Raw genomic sequence first — 20,966 nt, forward strand, 5'->3', positions numbered from 1 at the left:
GTGATTCAAATTCCTCTTGGAATTGGTTTTAGCCCTTAGCATTACTAAAGCCTCATCTTGCATAAGCTTATGTAAAGTAGACATCTAATTTGGAAAGATACTGACTATCAGAGAAATCTTTTTCAGAGCTGAAATACAATCAAAAGAATTGAAGGCAGACATTAGTCCCAATGGTTAATAATCAATAGGGAATGTGGTACAACATCTCTTCATACCTCTTATAACTCCTTACCATTTCATTTAAAGTCAAACAATTATCTTGCTCCTCTATCAGACTAGCAATAACATATTCCAAAGTGTACCCTGCTCCCAATTATTGAATGTCCACCATCACATACAAGGTGTGAATCTGTCTTTGCCAATTTAGCCTGATACTAACCATCCTATTGCTATGCCAGTACCGTGCTGTTTTTATTATTGTTGCTCAATAGTACAGCTTGAGATCTGGGATGTAGATTCCTCCAAAAGATCTTTTATTGTACAGGATTGTTATAGCTATTCTGGGTTTTTTGTTTTTCTATGTGAAGTTGAGAATTGATCTTTCAAGGTAGGTAAAGAATTACCTTGGAATTTTGATAGGAATTTCATTGAATCTATAAATTGCCTTTGGTAAGATGGACATATTACTAGGTTGATGCTCCCAATCCACAAACATGGGAGGTATTTCCATCTTCTGATATCTTCTTCTATTTCTTTCTTTAGAGACTTGAAGTTTTTTCATATAAGTCTTTCACTTGCTTGGTTAGAGTTACACCAAGATACTTTGTACCATTTGTGGCTATTGTGAAGGATGTAGTTTCTCTAATTTCTTAGTCCTATTGTCATTTGTATAGATAAGGGCTACTAATTTTTTTGAGTTGATTTTGTATCCAGCCACTTTGCTGAAGACGTTTATCAGCTGCAAAAGTTCCTTGGTAGAATTTTTAAGGTCATATATGTATACTATCATGTCATCTACAAATAGTGATAGTTTGACTTCTTCCACTCCTATTTGTATCCCCTTGATCTCCTCTAGTTGTCTTATTGCTCTAGCTAGAACTTCAAGTTCTATATTGAAGAGATATGGAGAGAGTGAACAGCCTTGTCTTGTTTTTGATTTCGGTAGAATTGATTTAAGTTTCTCTCCATTTAGTTTGATGTTGACTATAGGCTTGCTGTATATTGCCTTTATTATGTTGATATATGTGCCTTGTATTCCTGCTATCTCCAAGAATTTAAACATGAATGGGTGTTGGATTTTGTCAAATGTTTTTTCAGCATCTAGGGAGATGATCATTTTTTTTCCTTCAGTTTATTTATATGATGGATTACGTTGATGGATTTCTGTATATTGAACCACCCCTGCATGCCTGGGATGAAGCCTACTTGGTCATGGTAAATGATATTTTTGCTGTATTCTTGGATTTTGTTTGCGAGTATTTTATTGAGTATTTTTGTGTCAATATTCATAAGAGAAATTGGACTGAAATTCTCTTTCTTTGCAGAGTCTTTTTGTGGTTTAGGTATCAAAATGACTGTGGTCTCATAGGATGAGCTTGGTAATGTTCCTTCTGTTTCTATTTTATGGAAACGTTTAAAAAGAATTAGTATTAGCTCATCTTTGAAGGTCTTGTCGAATTTTGTGCGGAATCTATCAGGCCTTGATAGATTGTTCCCTTTCTTATATTTTACTGATTTCAACCCTGAGTTTGATTTCCAGCCATCTATTCCTCTTTGGGGAGTCTGCTTCTTTTTGTTCTAGAGCATTTAGGTGTGTTGCTAATTTTGGTAATGTGGTATCTCCCCAATTTCTTTATAAAGGCACTTAGTGCTATGAATTTTCCTCGTAGAACTGCTTTCATTGTGTCCTATAAATTTGGGTATGTTGTGCCTTCAGATTCATTGAATTCTAGAAAGTTTTTTATTTCTTTTTTCATTTCATTCCTTACCAAGATATCACTGAGTATTGATTTGTTCAGTTCCCATGAGTTTGTAGGCTTTCTGTTGTTTTTGTTGTTATTGAGACTCAGCTTTAATCCATAGTGGTCTGATAGAATGCAAAGAATTATTTTGATCTTTTTTATCTGTTGAGGTTTGCTTTGTGACCAATTATATGGTTGATTTTTGAGAAGGGTCCGTGAGGTGCAGAAAAGAAAATGAATTATTTTATGTGTGGGTGAAAAGTTCTGTATATATCAGTTAGGTTCATTTGGTTCCATGACATCTATTAGTTTCATTGTTTCTCCATGTAGTTTCCGCTGCGATGATCTATCTAATGGAGAGTGGAGTGTTGTAGTCTCCCACTATTACAGTGTGTTATTCAATGTGCAATTTAAGCTTTAGTAATGTTTCTTTTCTGAATGTGGGTGCTCCTGGATGTGTGGAATACATGTTCATAATTGAGGTATCATCTTGGTGTATTTTTCCTTTGATGAGTATGAAGTGTCCTTCCCCATCTCTTTTACTTAGTTTTAGGTGAAAGTCTATTTTATTAGATATTAGAATGGCTACTTCAGCTTGTTTCTTTGGTCCATTTGCTTGGAATGCATTTTTTCCAGCCCTTTACTCTAAGGTAATGTTTATCTTTGTTGCTGAGGTGTGTTTCTTGTATGCAGCAGATTGATAGGTTCTGTTTTTTCATGGGGTTGAGGCCATTGATATTGAGTGATATTAATACCAGTGGTTAATGGTTCCTATTATTTTGAGGTTGGTAGTGGTAGAGAGTCTGTGTGTGTGTGTGTGTGTGTGAGAGAGAGAGAGAGAGAGAGAGAGAGAGAGAGAGAGAGAGAGAGAGAGATTCCTTTCTTTTGTTTTTGTGGCTGTGTGGTTATTCATTTCCTTTGTTTTCCTGTGTAAAATTACCCTCCTTGGGTTAGAGTTTTCCTTCTAGTATCTTCTATAGAGCTGGAAATGTGGTTAGATACTGTTTGAACTTGGTTTTGTCATTGAATATCTTTTTTTCTCCATCTACGGTTATTGAAAGCTTTGCTGGGTATAATAGTTTAGGTTGCCATCACGAGTCTCTAGGTGTCTGCATGACTTCCATCCAGGTCCTTCTGGCTTTCATAGTCTGTTGAGAAATCAGGTGTAATTTTGTTATGTTTGCCCTTATATGTGACTCAGTCTTTTTCTCTTGCAGCTTTTAATATTCTTTCTTTGTTCTGTATGATTAGTGTTTTGATAATTATGTGGTAATAGGATGTTCTTTTCTGGTCCATTCTATTTGGAGTCCTAACTTCATGAAAGAAACACTAATATACCTTAAATAACATATTGATCCTCAAACACTCATAGTCACTTACTTTAATACCGTACTCTCCTCATCAATAGACATGTCATTCATTAAGAAATTAGAGAAATGCTGGAGTTAAATAACATCATAAATCAAGTAGACATAGGAGATATTTATGTTGGAAGAACCCTGCTGTTCAAGGTTGCAGTGTTCCCAGTCTGGATACCCATTCTGAGTTCGGCATTAGGTATAGGACTCCCTCTCCTCAACAGAGCCTCTTACTCTCTGCCTATCCTCATCTGAAGTATATTTAGGCATAGATGCCCCTAATCACATTTGATGTATGGCCTTTGACACAATCCCTTTCTGGAGTTTCCCCTCTCTGCACCTATAGGATAATTAGGTAATGTGTTCCCATTCATATGATAGAATCATGCTGCCAAATGCAAATCAAGTATACTTGAAGTGCCTAATTTCAACCAATTATGTATATCTATACTGAAAGTCCATCCTCAGCACTCCCCAAGGACTATATAGCCTTTGTTCTCACTGAATAAAGGTGAAATATCTCTCTGAAGTGGTTCCCAAGTGGTCATTCTCTGTCATGCTCATGGCCTTCTCCTGCCTTGGTGGGTTAGTGGCCAACCATGTTCCAAGGAAAAAGAGACCACATATTAAAGAAAACTTTGTACAAACACAAAGGAACATATGTCTCAGAATTTTATGAATATTTCTTCAAAATCATCTATATACCCACACACAAAACAAATCCTAATAGATAGAAAAAAAATTGAAATAGCAACCTGAATCTTATCAGACCACCATGAATTAAAGCTAAATACTAACAACAGAAAGTTAATAAACTCATGGAAACTTAACAACTCACATCTGAATTAAAAATAGATCAAGACATAAATTAAGAAAAGTTAAAACATTACAGAAAATGAAAAGTCAATGTACCCAAACTTATAGTATACAATGTGTGCAGTTCCAAAATGCATATTTGTTACACTGACACCATAAAAAATAAGCATATTTCATATTAGCAATAAACAGTATATTTGAAAGATCTAAGACAACAACAACAATAACCTAGTCCCCCAAATTAGTAGATGGCAAGAAATAATAGAATTCAGGGCTAAAATCAAGAAATTAGAAAGAGAAAAATTATGAAGAGTCAATGAAATGAAGAGTTGATTCTTTGAAAAAAATCAATAAAATTGATAATTCCTTATCAAAATTAACTAAAAGATGGAGAAATAATATACATATTGATAAAATAATAGGTGAAAAGCAGGTGTTTTGAAAAAGTGCTCAATATCACTACTCACCAAAGAAGTGTAAATAAAAATGATGCAATATGACCTCACAAGTGTTAAGATGGTTTTCTTAAAAAGTCAAAAACAAAAAACAAAGTATATGCAAAAAAGAAAATATTAACACATTTTAGGAGAGAATATAAATTAGCAAATTAGAATGTAAGTTAGAGAACCTTGACTAGAAGGAGCTTTAAGACAATCTCTGTGACTCTTTGTCAAAGAAGTACAGAAAGCAGTCAGCTGACTTTCCTTTTCAGCTCATGACCCAGAAGGAAGAGGTCTCTTTTCCTTCTCCAATCTGTCTCCAATACCCTACAACTAAACATTCCTCCTTTCTACCTCCTGTGCAATTTCCCTATCCATCCTCTGGAATTTCTTTCACTTTCTATGGGTTTTTTCCTCTTTTCACTTTGTGTCACCTGGTTGCTTGCTCTGCCTCTTGCCCTAGGACTAATTTTATTTAATCCTATTTACAGAAAGCCCTTGGCTTAAAAGTGTGTGCTAAGGCTGAGCCACACCATAATCACCTGTTTACAATAAACAGAAAGTTCTTGGATTAAAGGTATGTGTCAGGGTTGAACCACAACAAACAAAAGAGAGGTTTTTGTGGGTAAGAGGGGAGGACATCCTATTGAAACTTTAGGTGTGAGAAGCCTGGGAGAAAGAGGAAATGGAAGGATCCAGTGGGTCCTGGAAAACTACAGGCGAGTCTGGGCCCTGGGGCCCTCCGCAAACTGTGGCAACAGCCAAGGAAAAAATAGGCAGTAAAAACCTTGAAACCCTACCCGGACTAGCCGATGAACATTCTCCACTGTTGAGTGGAGAAGGAGATCTAACTTTCACACAAACTCTGGTGCCCCATATTTGAACATGTCCCTTGGACGGAGATGCCTGGTGGCACTCAGAGGAAAGATAATAGGTCACCAAGGAGAGACTTGATACCCTATGAGCATATTCAGGGGGAGGAGGTCCCCCTCAGACACAGACTTAGGGGAGGGGAGGGGAGTAGGGGGGAAGTGGGAGGAAGGGAGGAATGGGAGGATACATGGGATGGGCTAACAACTGAGATGTAATATGTATAAATTAATAAAAATGTATTAAAAAAAAAAGAGAGGTTTTTACAATTCACAATCTTGAGATTCACAATGGGATCAAATATCCTGCCACATTAGTCACTGTTGTCCTATTATGAAGAGACACCATCAGAAAGGCAACTCTTATAAAAGGAATCATTTAATTTTGAGCAATAAAGAGAATTGGGATTCTCTAGGATCAAAGGCTGAGCCATACCAAAATTAGAAACCAATTTTCCCAGTTCATAATGTGATCAAATATCCTGAAACATCTCCCCCCTTTTGTAATGGTAGCTTTCAAAAGAGCTAGAACTTCATATTGCGTTTTTAAGAATTACATAGGTACAATGCGTTAAAAAGAGTTGGTACATAGTATTTTGTAACAAAATATAAATTTTTATATTAATATACAAAGATCTATTCGAATGTAACCAAAAATAACCTTAATTTTGTATCAATATACAAAGATCTGTAAGAATCGATTCAATAATCTACCTTGTTTTATACTAATTTATAGATACACTTAAAGTAATTGTGTAGAGTTTCATTGAAAAGAGTGTACTGTTTTAGATATATTTTTATTATATGGCCCAAAGTGACCTCAAATTAGTGATCCTCCTGCCTTGATTGCAGAAACATCCACCAAATTCTATTGCAAATTTCCATTATGCCTACTGGAGTATATTTCACTCAACTGATTCCAATGGTTCCCATCCAGTTGCAGGGGCTCTGCCTGTTTCTTAAATGTACTCCCACTCTTTCAGAAGCACTGTGGAATGTGCGTCTTTAGGTGAGTAGTTTTATGGTGCGAAATGATTGTAGGAATGTAAATACAATCACTTTAAAGACTGAGGTGTTAAATACTTGTTTGGCATATAAACCTATATACATATAAGTAAGAAATGTTATCAGAGCTATCAGAAGAGACTGGAATATCTAATAAAAGTTTTCAACTTCCAGTGGAAATTCACAAAGTGACAATTTACAAGGACAGGAGCTTTCTGTTCTTTGCTGACTTTAACAGATCAATTGGTATGTAAATATTGAATTATTGCCTACTCTAATGTGAGGCAAAGGTAACCACGCCTACTTTTCAGAACAAATACTTGAGAGTTCTCCCCCTCCACACTGTGTGTGTGTGTGTGTGTGTGTGTGTGTGTGTGTGTGTGTGTGTGAAATCTTTTTTACCCAGAGAGCTATTCTACATGCAGGGTATCAGGTGTTTTTGTTTTTGTTTTGTTTTGGGGTTTTTTTTTTGGGTTTTTTTTTTGTTTGTTTGTTTGTTTGTTTTTTAATCCTGTATCCAGAAAACAAATGTTTTTATAGAACTGGAAAAAAATTAGTGATTCAATCATCTTCTACCTGCTTGTCATCTGTCTCTTTCTGCATGACAAGACTTTGAACCTAGAGGCTAATTTAATTTATTTACCTGGATTATTTTAAGGACTTTAAAAGCCATCTTTTTGTATTTGTAGTCACATTTCTTTAAGAACATAACTTCTTAGCCACTTTCTGATTCCCTGAAGATAATTACTACCAAGAACTTTATGCTTTCTGCTACTATGGAGACTTCATTTATATGCTTCAAATATCATGTATTATTAAAAATTAAGGCAGATCATTCTTCATAACTCCATCATAATTTTTATTTTTATTGATAATGATAAAATACATTTCCCAAAAAACTTAGATCAAAGGATATTTGCAACTCTTCTGAATTGTTTGATTTTCTTGTTCTTTATCATTAGGAAACCTGGACTCAAATTTGTCAAATTTATTTTCAGAAGATATGTATTATAACATATGGAAGTTAATCATGTATTTTTAGTTTATTTTTCCTCCTTTTTGCTTTTTCTTCCTTGTTTTTTCATCATTCTACTGGAAGTATATTTTAGTTACATGAGATCCTTTTCGATATTATGTTTAACAATCTTCCCTTGATAGTTATTTGTTAAATATCATATTAGCTGAGTACTAGACAAACAAGACTCAGAAATTATAGTGAGACACATTGAAATGATAGAGTTTCCAGTTACTCAAAGTATTTATTATTATACTGAAATAAAATGGAAACTACAGTACATAGGAAAACTATGAAATGTAGCACTTTCCTGAGTCTAGAAGTTGTATTTAATGCACCTTAGGAAATATAAAATATCCTAACCAAGCATAGTAGCTCAGACCTATAATTCCAGCAACTCTAGAAATGAAAGCAGGAGGACCACAAGTTTAAGGCCATCCTGAGCTAAGTCATATTATGACTTAGCCTAGATATAGTGTTTGGTTACACCCTACTTTGAATTTTATAGTTCTTGTTAAAGATAGAATTAGGTACAGCTGTTGTGTAGCAATGTACTATGAGATAAAGCAGTCTACCTTGGATGTAAGCTCATTAAGACACAGGGTTTTAATGGGGAGGTAAAACAACAAGATGGTTTAAGACAGTGGTACTCAACCTTCCTAGTGCTGTAATCCTTACCCTTTATTATAGTTGTTTTTGCTCTGTTGACCCCCACTGATAAAATGATTTTCATTGCTTATGTCATAGCTGTAATTTTGCTGCTGTTATGAATTATAATGTAAATATTTGTGTTTTCTGATGATTGTATGTGAATCCTGTGAAAGTGTCACTTCACCCTCCAAAGTCTTTGGGATCCACAAGTTGTGAACCCCTTGTCTAAGGGAAGTGAAACATTTCATCGTACAGAGAAGCTCATTAATCTCAGGAGCTCATTAAGCTCACAAAATAACTCTAGAAAGGACCTAGAACTGACCATATTTACTAGTCCCCCTCCCTCTCCAAGCATATATAAGCAGTAAGAACTGCTGTGAGACCTTCTCATACAAGCTGAGCTGCTGGGAAAAAGAAGAAATAAACTTTAGTGGTTTAAATAGTCCCCATACCTAATGTATTTGAGTGCCTTGTCCACAGTTTGTAAAACCGTCTATGAAGGATAAGGAGGTGTGGCTTCTTTGGAAGAGGTGTGCCACTGCAGGTGGGCTTTGAGGTTTCAAAAGCTCATGCCGTTCCTAGTTTTTCCTCTCTTAGCATTGTGGGTTTTCTCTCAACATTTAAGCTCTCAGCTGTTGCTCCAGGATTATGTCTTCCTCCTCCTGCCATGATCCTCACCATAATGGTCATGGACTATGAAATTATAAACAAGCTGCCAATAAACTATTAATTTTATAAGTGGCCATGGACATTGTATCTCTTTACAGCAATAGCAAAGTAACTAAGACAACAACTCCCTTGGAAGAAATGGAGACCAGCTAAGCTGCCTAGGCAGGACATTCTGAAATCATTGATTTAGCTGAAATTTTGTGTAAGCTATCATCTATGTTTTTGGTGGGCTTTGATGATACAACTATCTTTGAGTCATTTCTGCTGCTGTAAATTACCCCAATAAAAACTCACTGGTACACGTGTTTAGATTTTGGTGGTATCTGTACTTTGGTCTCCCATCAGTTTCCATTGTGTTGGGAGTGGTTGTTTGTTCATGTCTTCCCTAGAATAGTGTAACACAGCACTGGCTAGTCTGTGATTTGAACAAAAATTCACTCTTTGTTAAAACCAATTTTCTGAATGTTAAGAAATTTTTTTTTCTAGAAGACTAGAGTAACAACTCCAAAGATTATTTTAAAATGTGGTTTCAAGGTTGTTTTCTATGATTATAGAGCTTTTATAACTTACTAGAATCTAAATTTAGAAAGTTAAAAATTAATGCTAGAATTGCTTATGAAATTAATACCATGCTCTCCTTCTCTTTCCCTCCCTCCCTCCCTCTCTCTCTCTCTCTCTCTCTCTCTCTCTCTCTCTCTCTCTCTATCTCTCTGTGTGTGTTTGCTAAATGATACAATACTTAAAGTTTTGCTGTTGATTACAGTAACAGGCTGACTATCAAATTTCAGAATGCATAATACATAGTTGAATAGATGTTTTTTTTCTTGTAGGCTGACATTTGTGTCCAAAAGTCTGAGTCCTAGTTCTCTTAATGCTGCGTGCTATGAATAAATGACTACTCAGTATAACTCGATTCCCTAACAGCAAACAAGTGGACAATCCACTGCTGCATGCTGTTTCCTTTCCTGCACTTGCTGTCCACATTTCTGTGACAGAGTGTGCACTTTAACTCATGCTTGTGTCTGGTTCTTCACAATGTATATTTATTCCAGAGACCCATGACCAGTCTTATCTCTTCCAACTTTAACAATAAAAGTGTCACTTTAGCTATCTCCTTTACAGCAGAGTGTTCTTCAGCCTCCGTGGTCGTCAGTATTTTCTTCTTTAAAATAGATATTATTTGACAAGTGTCTATGGTATCACCTAGCCAGAAAGACTCAGACTGTGATTTATATATAGCATTTGGTTCTTAATGATCATGTAATACAAGTTTGACATAATTTAGTCGACTACACTGACACAAATTAAGTGTAACGCCATAAGGTTACATAATAAACCGTTATTTTTTCATCAAATTTTATTTTAAATCCCATTAAAATCTTAGCAAACCCTGAGGGACTTATTATCTAGACTTTTTTCCATAATTTCTGATCCATGAAGAATCTAACTTTAAAAATCTATAGTATAAAATAACATTAGAGTTAATATCTTTCTCCAAAGTTGAGTGGAGAGTGGGGTCTGACTTTCATACAAACTCTGGTGCCCCATATTTGACCATGTCCCCTGGATGGGGAGATGGTGGCACTCAGAGGAAGGATAGCAGGCTACCAAGAAGAGACTTGATACCCTATGAGCATATACAGGGGGAGGAAGTCCCCCTCAGTCACAGTCATAGGGGAGGGGAGCAAGGGGAAAATGGGAGGGAGGGAGGAATGGGAGGATACAAGGGATGGGATAACCATTGAGATGTAATATCAATAAATTAATAAAATAAAAAAGGAAAAAAATTAATATGCATTAAATTATTTAATTTAAAATATTATGCATTAAATTAATTATACATGACTTTCAACTGGATAAACTGTTTGTGAAATATAAAAGTACTAAATGTGCGGTTTAAGCTCTATATTTTAAAATCATTAATCTAGAAATCTTATTCTGCCGTAGTTTTCACCACTCAGTGCAACTTCTCAGAGGCAGAGGCTGAGTATCAAAAGCTACCTTTAGAATTAGCAATAGCTCTTTACCCCATTTTTAATTGGATTATTTGATTTTCTGGTCTTTAATTTCTTGATTATTTTACATATTTTGGATATTGGCTCTTTATCAGATGTAAGGTTTGTGAAGATCTTTTCCCATTCTATAGGCTGCTGTTTTGTTCTGTTGACAGTATCCTTTTCCTTACAGAAGCTTTTCCATTTCATGAGGTCCCATTTATTAATTGTTGATTTTATTGCCTGAACTAGTAGTGTGCTGTTCATGAAGTTGTCTCCTGTGCCAGTGAGTTCAAGGCTGATTCCTGCTTCCTCTTCTGATAGATTTAGTGTTTCTGGTTTTATGTTGAGGTCTTTGATCCACTTAGACTTGAGTTTTATGCAGGGTGACAAATATGAATCTATTTACACTTTTCTACATGTAGAAGCATCCAATTAGACCATTTGTTGCAGGTGTTTTCTTTTATCCACTGTATGGTTTTGGCTTCTTTGTCAAAAATCAAGTGTCCATAGCTGTGTAGGTTTATGTCTGGGTGTCCAATTCAAGTCCATTGATCAAGCAGTCTTGGGGGTAGACTCCACTTTTCAGAGTGATGGGAAAAGGAAAGGAAAAAAGGAGAGACTGGAAGGAGAAGAGGGAAGGGCTATAAATTAGATGTAAAATAAATAACTAAATAAATTAATTCAGATAAATGTAAAAAAAAAAAATAGCAGTAACTTCACATGGTGGTGAGTACCTTTAATCCCAGCATTCATGAAGTCGGGGTTGGGTGGACGTCTATGAGTTTGAGGCCAGCCTGGTCTACAAACTGAGTCCAGGACAACCAAGGCGACACAGAGAAACCCTGTCTCAAAAAACAAACTAAAGACTTAGTAATGACAACTCATGTCAACAGAAACACACCTGATCTTCCTGCTTCCTCCATTACTTGCCTGTTAATGAAGACAACTGGGCTCAAGGAGCATGCTATTGCCATTTTATATCTCTGTAGAATCATGGGGGAAATTTTTTTTACAAATTTGACTATATGCAGTGTTTTAGTCAAAGATCCTATTCCTTTATAAACCACCTATTTTGTATATGAAACCAGCACAGTTACTTATATTTCTATAGCCTTGACAAAGCTACAGCTTAATGGAACATAGAGTTCAAAGAGATTAATATGTTCTATTAAATTTATAGAAAAATATTTTCTTTCTTGTTATAAGATTTTTACATTAGAAAGTTCAATATAATTGTTTATCCTTCACAAATAATCTGCATGAATAAGATTATATGGTTTAAAAAGATTATATGGCTTATAATAATTTCTATTGTGAAACAAAATTATTACCAAAATAAGTGTGAGACTGAGGAACAGTAAGTTAATTTTTTTGTCAGGGACTTGGTAAATTTATCAGTGCTTCATGTTTCAAATTTCTTTCATTCTAGAGTATTTTTCTTTTGACATTTCTTTTAATTAAAATATGATGGTAAGGAGGTCCCCCTCAGTCACAGTTATAGGGGAGGGGAGTAGGGGGAAAGTGGGAGGGAGGGAGGAATGGGTGGATACAAGGGATGGGATAACAATTTAGATGTAATATGAATAAATTAATAAAATATATAAAAAACAAAAATTAGTATTCATAGAGGATACAAATATATATAATAGTAAAATTCTCCCCTTTCTCTCCTTTCTTCTACCCCTCACATATCTAGTGTCTCCTCTGAGGTAAATTCATAGCTTCCTCTTTTTTAAAACAATTTTTGATACATATACATGTAAATGAGTAAACAGAAATATGGTCTGCTATGTCCCTTCAGTGTTGCCTGCGTGTATATGATTATAGGACTGATCGCTTACTATTGATTACTCAATCAAGTGTCTTATCCTTGGTGAAGACTAATAATCCCTTTCTCAGCAGTTTGTTAATTGCTTGTCACTCTTATATAGAAATTAGGGCCCTGTGAGTTTTCCTCCATCTGTGTTGAGATGGTCAGGTGTTTTTTTTTTTTTTTTTAAGTCAAACATATTGTTGAGAATTTATGAATATAGCTCCCTTGTCATAACTAAGAGACACAACATCACAGAAACTTTCTGGTCCTCTGGCTTTTACAATAATTCTATCCTCTGTTCTGGCATGTTCTCTGAGCTTGGATGGAGAAGCTGTGTTGAGGCAAGGTACTCTTGGGACAGTGCCAGTGAGACTGGGTATTGCTAGTATACCAATCCAGCCTCAGCCCGTTTTGACAGCCTGTCCCCTTAGAACCCTGTATGTCTATGAACTAGGGAAGGAAAGTGGTGGAGCATCTGAACAGTCCCAGGCAGAGATGTCTTGATTTCCTGCTGTTCTTACTTAGCGTTCCACTCTTCAAAAACACAAATAGTTTTCATAATATCTACAGTCATTTGAAAGAAAATACTTGAAATGGAAACCATAATCTGATATTACATAAAAAGTATTTTTAATACTGTGTGTGTGTGTGTGTGTGTGTGTGTGTGTGTGTGTGTGTGTGTGTAAGGCTGTTCTGATTTCCTTCAGCTGTAGTTGGAAATCTCACATATACACATATTAGAGTTTCTTTCTCTCTCAATTTTCTCAGCTTCTTTCCAAGGATGTCCTTGGCCAACTGCTCAGATTTCTATGGTTCGTGAGCTAGTGCTTCTATATTTTCCTTTTCTTTTCTTATTGTCCCTATATATGTTTTTCATAGAGGTTTTCTAGATAGTTTAAGATTTCTCTTACTCTCTTTGGTTTTGCCACAGTTCTTCTCCTGTCTTTGGATTTTGATTTTGTTTTGGAAGTCACGAAACTCAAACCCTGGACTTTGGACATGCTAGGCCAGGACTCTGTCATAGTGTTGCAGCTCTGGCTCCCTTTGTTGCTTAGGCAATGGATTTTTATTATCTATTTTTTACAGTCTGGGCAATTGCTTCCATTAATATTATCTTTTGACTTCAATTAGCTGCAATTAAAATACATTTTTCTTAATTTTCTGAAGCTCTTGAAGTTTTTGAAAACAGAAGGGCTTCTCAATATTTTTCTGATAACATTTTATTTTATATTTTGTTTGCATCTTTAAGCAATAAATATTTTATTTCTTAATACTATATTTACATAAAATTTGTGCACACTTATCCTTTAATAAAGATGCCTGACAACTGCCAGATAATAGGACCCATGTATTCTTGGACTTTCTCGATTTTCAGCAAAAGAATATCAGAATTCAAGATAAAACCTAGAAATACAATAAATTTGCAAGTTTGTACCTTTAAGTTATAATTTCTGAAAGACATTTTCCCAATTCCAATCTACTTTATTGAAAAAAATCACCTTTCTAACTGTGAGCTACTGTATTTGAACCAGGATGCAACTTTCCCAATGTGAAGAGCCGAGTGTAGGAAAGGAACGGGCTGTAGCCCAGAGGGAGAGTGCTTCACTGATATATAGGAAGCATAGAATTTAAGGGAAAAAACATAACAAGTTAACTACAGAAATAGAGCCTGTGGATATGTAAACTCGGAAGTGTATCATTTCCTGTTTTTTCTCTCCACTTATAGGGAACTTAGTATCACAAGGTACCTGACATTATTGCGTATACAGAGCCCTCGACCTCACACTCAAGATCAGTGACTGGGTATTAAAAGACTTGGAGGAGTTCTCAGAGTAAAAGATCACCACAGAAGCAAATGTTTAATGTCATGGTAATTTCTTGTGGCTGTGCAGCTCCTTAGATTCCCATACTTGAGATTGTTGACACAAAAACACAACTCTTACTAAGAAAGGGGATAAAAGACAGTTTATTCTGGCATCAGATATGCATGATCATGGCCCAAATATACAAATCCAAGTCACCAGGGCAACAGTTTAATTTTTTATAATGACTGAACACAAAAGTTATAAATTAAAGCACCTTAAAATATGTGGGTGGAAACATTGGGTAGCTTGGTCTAAGGAATGTAGGGAAAGTGCTGCCATTGGCCTCACATGCTATCAGATGACATTTTTAGCCGTCTGGATGGTGGAAATTAGTGTGTTTTAAAGATAATCCATCTCAAGAGTCACATGGACGTAAGGTTAGACACAGAGGTGAGCAAGGAATGGCTAATTAGGGGATGAGGACAAACCAAGACAAATTGAAGTTAGGTTCCAGATCTACAATATTCCCAACCTTCCCACTAGCACTGATTTTCTTTTTCATATCGATTTTATATTTACTTATAAAACTGATTTTATATTTAAAGCAAGCTGGTAGTACCGTTCATTCTCTTGCTCTCATCAGATGAGTGCTATGAAGTCTTTTGTTAAGGAAATGCTTTAACTAAAACTGACATAAACCTGTATGTCCGTATTCCTTAATTTCCTTGTAGAAATACTTTTTTAAAAATATATTTTATTAATTTATTCATATGACATCTCAATTGCTATCCTATCCCTTGTATCCGCCCATTCCTCCCTCCCTCCCATTTCCCCCTTACTCCCCTCCCCTATGACTGTTTCTGAGGGGGACTTCCTCCCCCTGTATATGCTCATAGGGTATCAAGTCTCTTCTTGGTAGCCTGCTATCCTTCCTCTGAGTGCCACCGGGCCTCCCCATCCTTGATTCATGGCTTCTGGTGCTAATTCTAGGAACTGTGTGATTATTTAGTGGACTACTTCCTATGGGCTGCAACAAATGGAACATTCTTTTAAGGGAAGAAACATCACAAAATGTTTGCAGTAACAAAAGAGTGATAACTTTTTAATTACAAAGTGATTAAAGTAGATAAGCTGGTGTCGTGCTAAGGGACCACATTCTAGTCCATTAAAATCTAACATCAGAAAGCACTAAAGATTGTCCCTTCCTACTATGATGGGGCAAAGGTGCTAAGTTACAAGCAGGTCCTAGCACATTTACACTGACCATTGCTTTAACTACTACCATTCATGTTCAAAGAAACTGTTCCCTTTACACTATATCTGTGAAAGTTCTGATTATAACTATATACATATATATATATATATGTATGTGCACATACTTTTACATATAATTTGAAGTGAAGTACATATTTATAATATTCAAAGTGAACAACCCATTTCATCCCTGTAACTTTCCTAATGTGTGCAATTTTTAAAATTTTATTCACTTTATATCCTGGCCATAGCTCCACCCCTCCTCTCCTCCCAGTCTCACCCTCCCTCCCCCTCTTCCATCCCTCCTTCCCTATTCCTCAGAAAAAGGGAGCCCCTCTTTCCATCCACCCCAATTCATCAAGATACATCAGGACTTAGTGTGTCCTCGTCCCCTGTGACCTGACATGGTGATCAAAAAGCTGGCAACAGAGTTCATATCACAGAGAGCCCCTATTCCCCTTACTAGAGGACCCACATGAAACCTAAGCAGCCCATTGGCTACACCTTTGTATGGGTCCTAGGTCCAGTCCATGATGCATGGTCCTTGATTGGTGCTTCCATCTCAGCAAGCCCCTTGGGATCCTGGTTAGTTGGTTCTGTTGGTCTGCAGAAGCAATTTTTAAATGAATAAATATTTGTAGAAGGATATTTCAGTAAAACTTAAAAACATTAAATTTCAAGATTGCAACAAAAATTAAGTTTTTCCCATGCATATTATTCTAAAATATAAATGAGATTGAGCCTAAATATGACATATATAGCACAGAAACTACCATTTTTAATTAAAAGTAATACCACAAAAAACAATATTCACCAATTAATTTGCTTGATTATTTTTATTTTATAAATGCCTGCACTAAATTGTGTCAGATATTCAAAAAGACTAATTCTTTTAACATTTTTACACAAAAGAGACCAGCATAAACTAGCCAATTTGATTTCTAAAAGTTCAAGTTTTTGTATTATATATAATAACATTAATAGGGCTTTGTTGAACCCTGAGTGTTTCATGAGTGGTACTAGAGATTTCCATTTTTAACTCTTAAAATCCTATTGGATCCAATTTCTCTCATAAGTCAATGACTTACTCAAAAAACTAGCATTGATTTTTCTAATAAGTAAATCATCAGGATAAATTGTATAAGAAAAGAATCTATTTTTAGTAAATAGAAAATGCAAATATGCAAACAGTTTAATAAATAGTAACATTATGAGCATATAAACATTATGTGTGAAAAAGAAATAAAGTTTATTTCTATCAAAAAAAAAAACTTCAATGGAAGACGCAGCTATTTGTGTGTGGCCGGGTGTTGGGGCTTCACTTTTGTCTCAGTTTCTATTGCTCTTTTGGTTTCTCCACTATTTTAGGATTTAAAGTGAGAGAGTGGAAATGACTCAGTAGTTTTCATATACATTTCAGAAAAGTCCATTTTCTACCCTGATTTAAAAGAGAAAGATCTTGGAAGGGAGTTTGTGCTAGACTCCTGATCTCATTTTTTCCATGTATAACACTCCTCAAAGTTGAACAAAATCCCCTTACGCCTTCTAAGATGCACGTACTGAGTTTCTAAACAAGTTCCCCAGTGATGGTGACACTGCTGTTATGAAGAGCATAATGTGTGCAAAGGGTGTGTGCTGGTTTAATAAGCTGAAGGTCAATTTACTCTTTTGATTACTATTCAGGAAGAGTTAAAGTGATCACATGCTACACCACTGACGTTGCTAGGTACACTGAGAACCTTGTGTTTAGTGAGTTCTGCCATCGAAGCATAAACTGTCACCCAGTGACTGCTCTGATAATTGTGTGTACTTCATACTCAGAAATGTATGGCCATTTTATCTTGAAGGATGTTGTTAGAGCCAGGAGGTGGCAACCACATATAATGATAATATTACAAGCAGTTAAAACAAATGTTAGGATCAAAACATGGAGGTTAGACACACTGAGGAAATAAACAAGAATTCCAACAGGGTACAAGATAACCATCCTGACCAGATTATAGAAAAAGAAAGAACACTGCATGGGGGTGTGGCTAGGGGAAGCTTCTTTCAATAGATGCAAGTGGGTACCCATGTATCATGTCAGTGTGTGTGTGTGTGTGTGTGTGTGTGTGTGTGTGTGTGTGTGTGTGTATTACTATTTGTTTTTGAAGCTAGGGTTTCTCTATGTAGCCTTGGATGTCCTGGACTATCTTAATAGACTAGGCTGGCCTCATCTAACTCACAGAGATCCACCTGCCTCTGTCTTCACAAGTGCTGGGATTACAGGCCTATGCCACTGTGCTGGCAACAATTACACCTTTATAAATATGTTTGTATCTAATTGTAACAGACTATTGTAAGTAAGGACAGATTCCATGAAACTGTATTTCTATTCCAGGAATTAGATCATTCATGACAGCCCTAGAAAAAAAGTGGTAAGTCATGGTGGTGCTCCTCAGTCCCATGCAGCCTCCACTCTGGGGGCTACACTTCACGTTTTATTAACTACTGTTCAGTAGGAACCTCAATGGTCTCTTTCTTCTACTTGTGTGCTGGTGTGAATTCTTCTCTTTCAGGAAGACAAGAAACAAAACTACTGTCAAGCTTGGGCTCTGGTAGAAGACAAGAGTAAGTGTCTTCTCATCCACTTCAGTAAGACTTCTGTCTCAGGACACAGTCATAAAATAAGAAAGAAATAATTAAAGCATTTGAAGGTGTGTAGAGAAACATTAATCTATCATTATAGTCACCAATAACTTTCAGTAATGTTTAAATCTGAGAAAAATTATTCTACAAATACAACTGTCATTGGAGCTATTGGGATATTTTATGGACTCCAATGGATTAGAATAAATGTCTGAAATTTATTTTGAACTATCAATTTTATTCCAATTAGAGCTTGTGATTCTTAGAGAATTTCTTTTAAATTGAAACTATGTTTAGAAACCTACAAGAAGAACATTATGATAGGCAGATTTGGGCCAGGGGTCTCGCTCAAACTATGGCACCAGCCAAGGACAATACAGGCCATAAACTTCAAACCCCTACCCAGATCTAGCCAATGGACAGGACATTCTCCACAGTTGAGTGGAGAGAGGGATATGACTTTCACATGTACTCTGGTGCCTCATATTTGACCACGACCCCTGGATGGGGAGAGATGGTGGCACTCAGAGGAAGGATAGCAGGCTACCAAGAAGAGACTTGATACCTTATGAGCATATACAGGGGGAGGAAGTCCCCCTCAGTCATAGTCATAGGGGAGGGGAATAAAGGGGAAATGGGAGAGAGGGAGGAATGGGAGGATACAAGGGATGGGATAACCATTGAAATGTAATATGAATAAATTAATAAAAATTTTTTTAAAAACTATATTTACAAATCAAAATAAGGTAGTGTAGCCATATTTACATCTGACAAAATAGACCTCAAAACAAAACTAATCAGAAGAGATAGGGCAAGTCACTATATACTCATCAAAGTAAAAATCCACTAAGAGGACATTGCAATTTTTAGCATCTATGAACCAAATACAAGGGCACCCTGAGGAGAACCCCAGAGACTCTAAGAGACCTCTTGGAGACTCCACACTGTTTGACTAATCAGATCCCATGACAGGTTTCAGTTCTCTACTCTGCCTTATTGGCCTGAGTTTCTGTTTCTTACAGTTCAGAAAAACAATTCTTAAATAAGCGACACATGGGCAGACAGATCAGATTGACTGAAAACTATGTTTACATTAGTTATTTTATTGTCTGTTATTCCCTGAAAAGAACATAGCGAGCCTAACCAATCAAATTAATGGTCATCATTAGACTAGAAGCCAAGCCTCCATGACTCAACAGAATTCTCAGTAACTAGGAAAAGTCCCCAAACTAATAGCCTATCCTGAACACCCCCATGTGCTCTCACTTCTAATCAATCAGTTTAAAGGTTACCACAAACCCTCCTGGCTGTCTAGAAATTGAGCCTGCATGCTCACGTCCGGGTCGCCCTTTTGAAAACAATGGCGATCCCTGCTAGCTGGGATTTTTTTTTTTAACAGAATAAACGCTCTTTGCTTTTGCATACTACTGGATTCTTGGGTACTCCTTTAGTGATTCTCGGACCCTTACATTTAGGGGCTCAACTGCGATCACTGGGGACCCTCTACTCAAGTTGGTGGAGCGTTGGAGGGGACTGTTTCTTCTCCTGGACAGATTGGTAAGTGTTTTGGACACACCTTCTGTCTTGTATGATGTCTTTGTGTCTCTAACTTTGAATAATAGCTCAAGTTCAGTAAAGGGGCCATAAAAGACTTGACATATTCGTGCAAAGTCCAAAGGACAGGGACACCAGAGGACACTCTCTGCTCCCAAAGAGAGTCTTGGCAGAGTTTGGGAGAGTCAGATACTCCAAGGTCCTAGAGAGAGCTATTTGTCTTCCTGCAGGTTCTGGGAGAGTCAGACGATTCTCATCTAGTTTTTGAACTGCCTCGCCTGCACACAGTCTAAGACCAACTGAAGCTGCATTCGGATTTGGCTTTTTTTCCTCTGGAACGTTCTTCTGCGTCTGTTTGTGTGTACAAATATCTTGCTTGTTGTATTGTTGCTTTGGCTTTTGGAGTGAAGTGTTTAATTATCGGTCAAGCTACATCTAGCCCCTTCATTCTAGTAGTAGATCACCACAAAGACCTCCGCCAAATTGCGGAAGATTCGGGTTTGCATGTTTGCCCAAGTAAACTATCTTTTGCAGGAACGAGTGGCCCACTTTTAAAGTGGCATGGCAAGAGGAGTGAACACTTCAAGTACCCATTATTTACATGGTTAAGGCTCTCAATTATGACTATCCAGGACACCCAGACCAGGTTCCATACACCACCACCTGGCAATATCTAGAAGAGCACCTTCCATCTTGGAGTAAACCTTTCCCAGCCCCTATTCCCTCTATCCTCCCCATTAAGAAGGTGCCTCCACGCCCCACCCCGACTCTTGCTTCTACCTTCAACCCTGGAGGAGGAGGATGTTCATCTCCTACCTTACATCCCTACCCTGTCGGTTAACCCTGCCCTTCCACCAGCTCTTAGCAGACCATTGCTACGGGACTTGGAAGGCAGGCTCCCCCACCAGACCCCCTTAGTGAGCTCACCCCATACCCGGTCTCAAATAGCTCGTCAAATGGTATCAAAAGCTTTTGATTTTAGCCATTCTGATGGGTATAAGATGGAATCTCAGAGTCATTTTTATTTGCATTTCTCTGATCACTAAAGATGTTGAGCATTTCTTTAAATGTTTCTCTGCCATTCGATATTCCTCTGTTGAGAATTCTCTGTTAGTTCTGAGCCCCATTTCTTAATTGGGTTATTGGGTTTGGTGGTGTTAAATTTCTTAAGATCTTTATATATTTTAGATA

The sequence above is a fragment of the Acomys minous genome (assembly GCF_964271855.1).
Source record: "Acomys minous genome assembly, chromosome: 1".
Taxonomy (NCBI): domain Eukaryota; kingdom Metazoa; phylum Chordata; class Mammalia; order Rodentia; family Muridae; genus Acomys; species Acomys minous.